Source organism: Rutidosis leptorrhynchoides, chromosome 9, assembly GCF_046630445.1.
Source record: "Rutidosis leptorrhynchoides isolate AG116_Rl617_1_P2 chromosome 9, CSIRO_AGI_Rlap_v1, whole genome shotgun sequence".
Taxonomy (NCBI): Eukaryota; Viridiplantae; Streptophyta; class Magnoliopsida; order Asterales; family Asteraceae; genus Rutidosis; species Rutidosis leptorrhynchoides.
In genome coordinates, this window is record NC_092341.1 from 23587267 (window position 1) to 23598702 (window position 11436).

Genomic DNA, 11436 nt, shown 5'->3' on the forward strand with positions numbered 1-11436 from the left:
TACAGTTTAAGACTAGCAACCTAAGTATAACTGTCGTTAACCTAGAGTTACTAACCAATTCACAATGGTATTACTCAAGATTATAATCTAACTTAGGTTGGTTTGGTGTCCCTTACAACCTCACAATTATTGCAACCAATTTCAAGCTCAACCACTATACGATTAATTTTATTATCGGTGTCCCTCATAAAATCTCACGTATTCCTAAATTATTCATGTTCAATAATCTAGTAAAAGCTATTAATCAATTTAACTGTCTTTAGTTAATCAATAACTTCCGTGATCTAACAATCAATAAGCTTTATTAACGGTGGATCTTAGCTAGACATAAACTTGTGTAATTTTAATTAATTGTTATTAACCAAAAGATCGCAATCCATCACCTAGGTTCATGCATCTAAGCGAATACTAAATATTTAGCTACTCATGGTAAAGTAAAGAACAAATAAATAAGAAGAACAATTAAACATAATCATTGAATTGAATGAAGAACAAATTAATAAAAGTAATTAAACTAACCAAGAATGATATTGTAGCTTAAACCCTTGTAAAATAATGAAGAGAGACAAAGAAATTCGTAACTAAAGTTGCCGTAGGCTAAAGTTCGGAATAAAAACTGCATACCCAAATTGGGGTAAAAATTCGTCTATTTATAGAAGCTGGAAAAACAGCAGAAACCGACCTATGTCGCGATCCGCGACATCTCATCGTGTTACGCGATAAACAGGACGCGACAAAGCTGCTTAATACGCGACAGAATGGTCAGAACGGCCCCTTTTTCCATGTCATGTTCTGATGCACTTCATCACATATCATGATGACCAAAACGCGATAAACCTTATCCTGAAGCGATGGAAACTGATTTTTTTCACCCGAGGCACGTTTATCTTCAACTCTAACTTCATTTTGGCTATAACCTCAATAAAATCACCAATAATGAGCCAACAAACCATATCTTGACACTTTTCTTCATTTTAACTCAAATAACTCGATATCTCCATCAAAGTCTTCAAAATACTAGCAAATGTAACAAGATCACGCCCAAAATATATGTATGAAAATGGAGTTATCAAAACCCATACATAGAGATAAAAATCATTCATATGGTGAACACCTGGTAACCGACATTAACAAGATGCATATAAGAATATCCCCTATCATTCCAAGAAATCCTTCGGACAAGATAAAAATGAATTCAAAGTACTAAAGCATCTGGTACTTTGGATGGGGTTCGTTAGGCCCAATAGATCTATCTTTAGGATTCGCGTCAATTAGTAGATCGGTTTACTAATTCTTAGGCTACCAAGCAAAAGGGGCATATTCGGCTTCGATCATTCACCCATATAATGTAGTTTTATTTACTTGTGTCTATTTCATAAAACATTTATAAAACTGCATGTATTCTCATCCCAAAATATTAGATTTTAAAAGTGGGACTATAACTCACTTTCACAGATTTTTTCTTCGTCGGAAAGTAAGACTTGGCCACTGGTCGATTCACGAACCTATAACAAATATGTACATATATATCAAAGTATGTTCAAAATATATTTACAACATTTTTAATATGTTTTAATGTTTTAAGTTTATTAAGTCAGCTGTCCTCGTTAGTAACCTACAACTAGTTGTCCACAATTAGATGTACAAAAATAAATCGATATATATTATCTTGAATCAATCCACGACCCAGTGTATACATGTCTCAGGCTAGATCACAACTCAAAATATATATATTTTTGGAATCAACCTCAACCCTGTATAGCTAACTCAAACATTACTGCATATAGAGTGTCTATGGTTGTTCCAAATAATATATATACACGGGTCGATATGATATGTCAAAACATTTGCATACGTGTCTATGGTATCCCAAGATTATAAAATATATTAGAATACATGTATAATACAATATAAGTTAGCTAGGATATGATTTGTATAGAGTTGTTACAATATTTCCCGTAGCTACAACAATAAAAAAATATCCAATCTTGTTTTTACCCATAACTTCTTCGTTTTAAATCCGTTTTGAGTGAATCAAATTGCTATGGTTTCATATTGAACTTTATTTTATGAATCTAAACAGAAAAAGTATAGGTTTATAGTCTGAAATATAAGTTACAAGTCATTTTTATAAGAGGTAGTCATTTCAGTCGAAAGAACGACGTCTTGATGACCATTTTAAAAAACATACTTCCACTTTGAGTTTAACCATGATTTTTGGATATAGTTTCATGTTTATAAGAAAAATCATTTTTCCAGAAGAACAACTTTTAAATCAAAGTTTATCATAGTTTTTAATTATCAAACCCAAAACAGCCTGCGGTGTTACTACGACGGCGTATGTCCGATTTTACGGTGTTTTTCGTGTTTCCGGGTATTAAATTATTAAGTTAGCATATCATATAGATATAGAACATGTTTTTAGTTGATTTTAAATGTCAAGTTAGAATGATTAACTCTATTTACGAACAAGTTATTGATTTTTCGCCAGCTTTCCAAAAACATGCATATCATATACCTTTTATCAGTAATATATGTATCAAATTCGTGATTCATCATAAATTATCTAACAACAAAATTAATGCATACTATCATGCATAAACATATATACTCGAGCACTAGTCAGGGATACACTATTAATATATAAAAGATAAGATATGAATGCTCACGTATCAATATTGAGATTCAGTATTGCAGGAAGGTACGTAGACGCAACGGAGATGATAAACACTAGGTTTGACCTTTGACTCATGGTCATAACCCCCAAGTAATACCCATAACCTCCATAGATATAACCCATAATTTCCTTAGCTTAAACCCGTTCGAAAAGCTTGTTTTGAAAATAACTCGCTCATGACCTCGTCGTAGTATTTTATGTATAATACTACTAATAATAATACTCCTAACCATAAAATTAATAATAATATTAATCTTAATAATAATAATATTAATCTTAATAATAATAATAATAATAATAATAATAATAATAATAATAATAATAATAATAATAATAATAATAATAATAATAATAATAATAATAATAATAATATGAATAACAGAGGGAGTAATATAGACGTAAGTGTGTGTGTCGAGCCAGTGAAACAAATTCAATTTATAGACATCTCCTGAAATCACACTCCATGCGATCACATGGAGTTTATATGTTAATCTCATGCGATCGCATGAGATTGAATTACAGCTCACAATCGTTTATTTTTATTCTTGTCGACATATTATTTAATTATATATAATATATTTAATTTATATAATTAATTATATATTATATTAAATTCACGTGCATAGTTGACTTGTAATTTTCGTTCCGATGACTCGTACGTTGTCACTCGACTTATGTCCCGGTTTCGGTTTCTCGAACGCATTTTCGTACGCTTAGAAAACTAGCACTTTTCGTTACGCGACGTGTACCTTTATCAAAAATTAAACTTAATCATTGATAAACTATGTCACTCGAAGTGTAGCTTTAATTAATTAAGTGTTTTGGTTATTTGCTTCTATAAATCATCATCTCGTAGTATATACATATACATATATACATTTTCATTTTGAAATAGTGGTTACTGTAGCAAAGTCACTGTAGAAAAGTTTTTTTTTACTGTAGTAAATAGTGATTTTCGAAAACACTGTAGCTTTTCGGGTACTGTAGCAATTCAAAAAATACTGTAGCAAATTAGTGTTTTACTGGTTCATCTTAAACGTTTTAGTTAACTTATCTAAATATCAATCGAATCAATAATCGAATGTTACTATCGTTTACTAAATAACTTGAAATCATATATATATATATATATATATATATATATATATATATATATATATATATATATATATATATATATATGCACATTAAGTTATATATATATATATATATTATTCGTGAATCTTCGAGAGCAGTCAAAGAATAATTGATTACATGAATATAGTTCCAAAACTTTCGTGACTCAACATTACAGACTTTGCCTATCGTTTCAAAAACATTAAATTATTTAAAGATAAAGTTTAAATTTGGTCAAAAATTTTCGGGTTGTCACAGTACCTACCCGTTAAAGAAATTTCGTCCCGAAATTTGGTTGGGATGGTCATGGATGACAATAAGTATGTTTTCATGACTCATACGAGTTGAAAATTAGAGTTTTATCATCATTGAGTAATATAGATAAAACAATTCGATTTTGTGAAGAGTACGAGTGAAGTTATCACAAAAGAGTGAAATGAATAAATATAGATTCGTCATATCTTTTGATGTAGTCACGATTGATTTTCAGAATTTAAGGAATAGAAAATTTTCATAATCTGAATAAGATTTGATTCTTCGGTAATTGCGGAAATTATGATTTTCTTTGATTAAATGCGTAATCTGCCTTGATTGCTATATCTGATATTTTGCTATAAATTGACCTTTTCCGTTTCATTTATTTTCTCCACTCCTATAATCTTCTTCCTTATTTCATACTTCCTAATAGATTGTGAAAATGCTTAATCCAGTTCTAATTCTTGATATTTTCTGGCTATCGTATCCTTCATTCTTCTTTTTCATCTGCCACCAGAGGAAGCTATTTTCTTCTACTATTACCTTGGGGTTATAGTGTTTTTCATTCTCCCGTGTCTTTATATTGCTATACGCATTGATATACACGGTTTGTAATTTTGGTGTTGTTATCGGGCTTTATATTTTCCATTATATTTCGGAGATTCATGCTTTCATTTTCTCTTCCCAACCTTAAGTCAAGCGAATAATGGTCCAGAATTTGTAGCTATACATTTCGGAATGAACATAGCTAATGTTCTAAGAAAGAAATTGTAATGGCACGATCTTGATTTGTCAAATTACCAGAATATCTCAAGAAAAAAAATCGAATCATTAAGAAAATATTTTCTTGATAGTTTAGAGGTTAAATAGAATGAAAGAGTTATGTAACATGGTTCATGATGAGGGTATGATATGTGAACCTTTATCACGTTCCATTAGAAACTCAGCATGACTTACTGTAATATAATCACGTTGATCAAGTGTCATTATATTATACTAACTCATGCTTCAGTTCCCAACACTACTTCAAAACATTCATGTTTTAAATTCGAATTTTTCAGAATTTAGAAACTAAAATAGTTTCCTTTATGATGTAACGCAGATATCACGAAGAGATAAATGATTTCAGATAAGAATAGTTATGAAAATATCTTCAGAAATATCGAGAATATTTATAATGAAAGATATGGTGATATCTTAGAATTTCTAATATCAAAGGACAATAAAGAAGATTTGTTCGTAAAGATTTAGAGTCAGAAGCAAGGTATTCGTTAATGACTTCAGCAGATACTGAATCATTTGGATTCTTTGAAGGCAGGTTTAGTCTTTGTGATTTGTCCACAGTCTCCTTCATGGTTTGTTTAATCCGTTTTTCAGTACCAAATCTTCTCTTTTTTAGAGCTTTTTCAACACACCACTCTTTATGATCAAACTTTTGGCCATTAAGACCATTTACATTTTGCTGCTTCATCAGCATTCAAAGTTATCATAACCGAATTGTCGGTTATCAATATGAGGTGTTTCCAAGAGTTCGAAGGGTTTGAATGAAGATTGTAATTGTCAATATACATATGATGTTTTATAGTCTTGAATGATACGAATATTTTTCTGGGTTTTATGAATAGAAGTGATGTTCTAACACAGTTTAGAAGTCAAAGTATAGCTTTAAAAGATATAGGAATCTAAGAGTGATATTTTCTGTTAAATCTTAACTTGGATTCTGATTTTTCAAAATCAGAATATGTAATCAAATTTGGATGCGAATGGTTGTTTTGATTTCTAGGAATGAATGTATATTGTTGTGAAAGTAGTGAGTATAGTTGATGATTTGCTGAATCAGAATCGAAGAATGTAACAAATTAATTGTGAATTTATATATCTTTCGGGTATTACCTACCCGTTAAAAGTTTCACAAGTAATATTTTGTACCAGAAAATTTTATTATGGTCTTTATGAAAATATATATATATATGTATATTTTCTTCAGATGTAATACAGATTTAATGAGTTAATATCATATTAAGCTCATTTGATTTTCGGCTGGATTATAAATGAATAATCTCTAAAACATCAGAGATTACATAATTTTCACAGAGTATTTCACTAATATAATCAATACTTCGTTATTCAGTTTTATTGATATTTCCTTAGTGAATCATGTTGGTGCTTATGGAATTCTTGCTAACTTCGCAAGGTATGAATGATGTTTTCTGGAAAGTTTTAAGTACATCGAAAATGAAAGTGTAAAATCAAACATGTATTTGAATAATACACTTGATTTATTATGAAATGGAACCTATTAAGTCGAAGCAGAGATTATAGTTAACGATTGTTAAGTCATTAATGAATGATGTATAGCATATTAGTAACATGAACTAACCGAGTAGTCCCTACTAGTTATGATTTACATGTAATAGCTTAGTACGAAAAGATTTATTTTGATTTCAAATTTCACATATATATATTTAAAATATACATATATTTTCTTCAGGATAAATGAGTTAATACTTCATAACTCGTTGATACAATATACTCGTTGTTGATTTGTGATGATGTTGGTGATTATGAAATTGGCGGAACTTGTAGTGCTACAGGTTTTTCCGGTGTTGGTGATACTGACGGTACTGTTGATGCTGCTGGTAAAACAAGTCTAACTTGTAAATCGTGCACCATTTCGTTCAGGGTTTCTACTCTTCCTTCTATCATTTCGGTCCACTCATCTGATTTACGGTTACGGATAGAACAGATTATCTCTAAGACTTTAGAGATTACATAATCGCCGCAGAATATTTCTCCAATAAAGTTATGAATCAATACTTCATCGGTTATTGTTGTTGGTACTCCTTGGTATCTATGGTGCGTATGACGTTGATGTTCAAGGTACATATTGTGATGTTGAGGCTTGCGGTGCGGATGTTGTTGGTGATGGTAATGGTACTGTTGGTGTTGCTGTCGGTGGTACTGTTAATGCCGGTGATTTTGCTGGTGCTTGTAACCTTTGCACCATATTCTCCAAAGCCACTACCCGAGCGCGAAGCTCGTTGACTTCTTCTACTACACCGGGATGATTGACGGTTCGGACGAGCAGATGAATAAGATCCAGAATTTGAGAGAGTATATAATCTTGACGAGATATTCTTGAGATGAGAGAGAAAATGGTATTACGAACAGGTTCGCCGGTAAGTGCTTCAGGTTCTTCGCCAAGAGGGCAATGTGGTGGATGGAAGGGATCACCTTTTTCTTGTCCCCAATGATTAAGTAGGCTACGAACCCATCTCCAATTCATCCAGAATAGGTGATGGCTGATTGGTTGATCCATTCCGGTTACACTATCTTCGGAGTTCAGGATAATATCTATATCGGAATAGCTGTCGGAGTTTAAGGAATTTGAACTAGATACAGGATCCATCTTGTATAATTAGAGAGATGATTTTTGATATAAATTAGATTATAGAATTTAGTTTGGTATTCTTCAATACATAATTTACATATGTATATATAATACCAAATTCCATAAATCACGGAAAAAAATTTGGAAGATGTCAGGAAAAGTTTACAGTAACAGATACGCTAAGATATGAATTTTTGTCTATACACTATTTATGCAATAAACGCAGGAAAACGTGTCTAGACTTAAGAATGATAAGCATGTAATTTTCGACAAGAAATGATAAGCAAAACTTTTAACATGCAGACACGGTCGAAGTCCAGACTTACTAATGCATCTTAACAACTATCAGTTAGACACACTCATGCAAGACCTGGTTCGCTAGGACCAATGCTCTGATACCAACTGTGACGATCGCTCCAAATCCATATTGACGAACACGTCATTCATCAATTTCATTGCGAGGTATTTGACCTCTATATGATACATTTTGTAAATATTGCATTCTTTTAAAAAGGCATACCATAAATGAATATTTAAATCAAAGGTTTTCGACATCTGATGATTTCTACATATATACAATCACCGTAATATAATAGTTTACAATAGTACTTCCGTTGACAATGCAGTCAAAATAAGATACATGGTGATGATTTGGTGAATGCAACGTTTCCTTGAAAATTATGCCATGTAAGACTCCATGCACATAGCTTGTCTAACATATAAGCAAACAGCGGAAGACTTCTAGGGAACTTGAGAATAAACATGCTAACAAGTGTCAACACAAAGGTTGGTGAGTTCATAGTTTTAATGTTTTGCATAATCTGTACATAAAGGTGGATCACAAAATTTCAGTTGTTTCATCCAGAAATGTTTATCAAAATATTATACAAGATTGAGCACCCCGGTAACTAAGCTTTAATGTTATAATAAGTACCCCTGTTTTAACATACATGCAACCAACATGTACAATACACGCAAACCAACGTGACCTAAACTCAAATAGCATACGTCTGTTTAATAGTTCAGGCTAGGGTTTCTAAACCTGGAACAGACGGGGATGTCAAACCCTATGGATCCATATATAACTACTCGCGCCCACCAGTTCTTATAACCGGCAGTTACTAGTTACCAAAGCTAAGGGATTTTCGGTTCAAACTCGGTGTAGAATTTAGTATGTACTTGTATCCATTGCGTTTAAAATAAAGTGCATGTATTCTCAGCCCAAAAATATAGATTGCAAAAGCAATTAAAAGGGGAGCAAATAAAACTCACCTTAGCAGCACATAAAGTCATTCACCGAAATGTGACCGAAACTTAGAATACCAAATAACCGTATATCTCAACCTAGAGAACATATGTTGGTCAATAATTGTCTATCAAGCTAGGTCAGGTCATAGTGTATCACAATCTTAATGCTCGAGATCGACATACAAAAGTTATCCAAAGTCGTTTCAAAAGGTCAATTTTGACAATAGTTCAACAAAACGAGACGTACCTTATATAAGGATTCATTTACTCGGTTGGTAATATTCAAAAATCCAATTTATCAATCTTACAAACAAGTTGTTTAAATATTAATTGCAGATTCAAAAGCAATTCCAATTAACGTCAATCATAATTCAGTTGACCATATCTTTTGATTCGTTCATTGAAATTACGCGATTTCTAAATGAAAAGTTATTGATTTTTTGCCAGCTTTCCAAAAACATGTATATCATATACTTTTTATCAGTAATATATGTATCAAATTCATGATTCATCATAAATTATCTAACAACAAAATTAATGCATACAAGCATGCATAAACATATATACTCGAGCACTAGTCAGGGATACACTATTAATATATAAAAGATAAGATATGAATGCTCACGTATCAATATTGAGATTCAACATTGCAGGAAGGTACGTAGATGCAACGGAGATGATAAACACTAGGTTTGACCTTTGACTCATGGTCATAACCCCCAAGTAATACCCATAACCTCCATAGCTATAACCCATAATTTCCTTATCTTAAACCCGTTCGAAAAGCTTGTTTTGAAAATAACTCGCTCATGACCTCGTCGTAATATTTTATGTATAATACTACTAATAATAATACTCCTAACCATAAGATTAATAATAATATTAATCTTAATAATAATAATAATAATAATAATAATAATAATAATAATAATAATAATAATAATAATAATAATAATAATAATATGAATAACAGAGGGAGTAATATAGATGTAAGTGTGTGTGTCGAGCCAGTGAAACGAATTCAATTTATAGACATCTCCTGAAATCACACTCCATGCGATCGCATGGAGTTTATATGTTAATCTCATGCGATTGTATGAGATCGAATTACAGCTCACAATCATTTGTTTTTATTCTTGTCGACATATTATTTAATTATATATAATATATTTAATTTATATAGTTAATTATATATTATATTAAATTCGCGTGCATAGTTGACTTGTAATTTTTGTTCCGATGACTCGTACGTTGTCACTCGACTTATGTCCCGGTTTCGGTTTCTCGAACGCATTTTCGTACGCTTAGAAAACTAGCACTTTTCATTACGCGACGTGTACGTTTATCAAAAATTAAACTTAATCATTGATAGACTATGTCACTCGAAGTGTAGCTTTAATCAATTAAGTGTTTTGGTTATTTGCTTCTATAAATCATCATCTCGTAGTATATACATATACATATATACATTTTCATTTTGAAATAGTGTTTACTGTAGCAAAGTCACTGTAGCAAAATCATCATCTCGTAGTATATACATATACATATATACATTTTTTACTGTAGCAAATAGTGATTTTCGAAAACACTGTAGCTTTTCGGATACTGTAGCAATTCAAAAAATACTGTAGCAAATTAGTGTTTTACTGGTTCATCTTAAACGTTTTAGTTAACTTATCTAAATATCAATCGAATCAATAATCGAATGTTACTATCGTTTACTAAATAACTTGAAATCATATATATATATATATATATATATATATATATATATATATATATATATATATATATATATATATATATATATATATATTGTTCGTGAATCTTCGAGAACAGTCAAAGAATAATTGATTACATGAATATAGTTCCAAAACTTTCGTGACTCAACATTACAGACTTTGCTTATTGATATGGCCGAAACAGGCGGTTTTTATTTGCGCGGTGTCGTTAGTCCGCGGCTCGCCAGGATCAGCCACTCGTGGGAGAGGGTACTATTTTAAATTTATATTTAGCGGGGCCTAAATCTTACTACTCCTTATAAGTAAGGGAAGTATGACCTAGAGTCGTATATTTGAGATATCAGTAACATCGAACCTATATTGTAGCCTAAGATAGTTAGGGAGTAGTGAATATTTATTTTGAGATTTTCTAATTTAAGATAGATAAAGTAAATGCGATAAAATTTGTAATTCAGATAAGGTTAAAGTAAGCGCATACTATGACTTCATCAGTTATTCTGCTGAGATTATGGAATGCTGGCTCATGAATAGGCAGAGGCCTTGTATTCATTACACTGGTCCTAAACGCCCCTGTCATAAGACATGTCACTGGGTACTGCGTTAGGTTTGAAGATTCTTAATAGACAACAATGTCCCTTACCCCCGACGCCCGTGCAGTCTGACTACAGGCATACACGTTCAGACGGCTCATCCAATTGAGCGACTCAGTTGGGTGACGTATTAACATTCCAAAATGGTCTAAACTTTCTTAAGCATAATAGAATACATGGTTTACCATATCCGAGAGACGTGATGTGCTTCAATGCTTTCGTTAATGATTTGTAAAAGATAGTTAGGCCCTTAAAAGAGTTCAACCATAAAAAACACCATGGCCAAGTCAAGTCTGACTTCCATGAACACGTTCAGTTATCCTAACGGTCCAATCCTTTATGTGTCTAAACAAATAGTTCCTTAATTAACTAAGAATCCCTCAAGCGGGGTGCAATGCTTGAGACCGCGTTATGGTG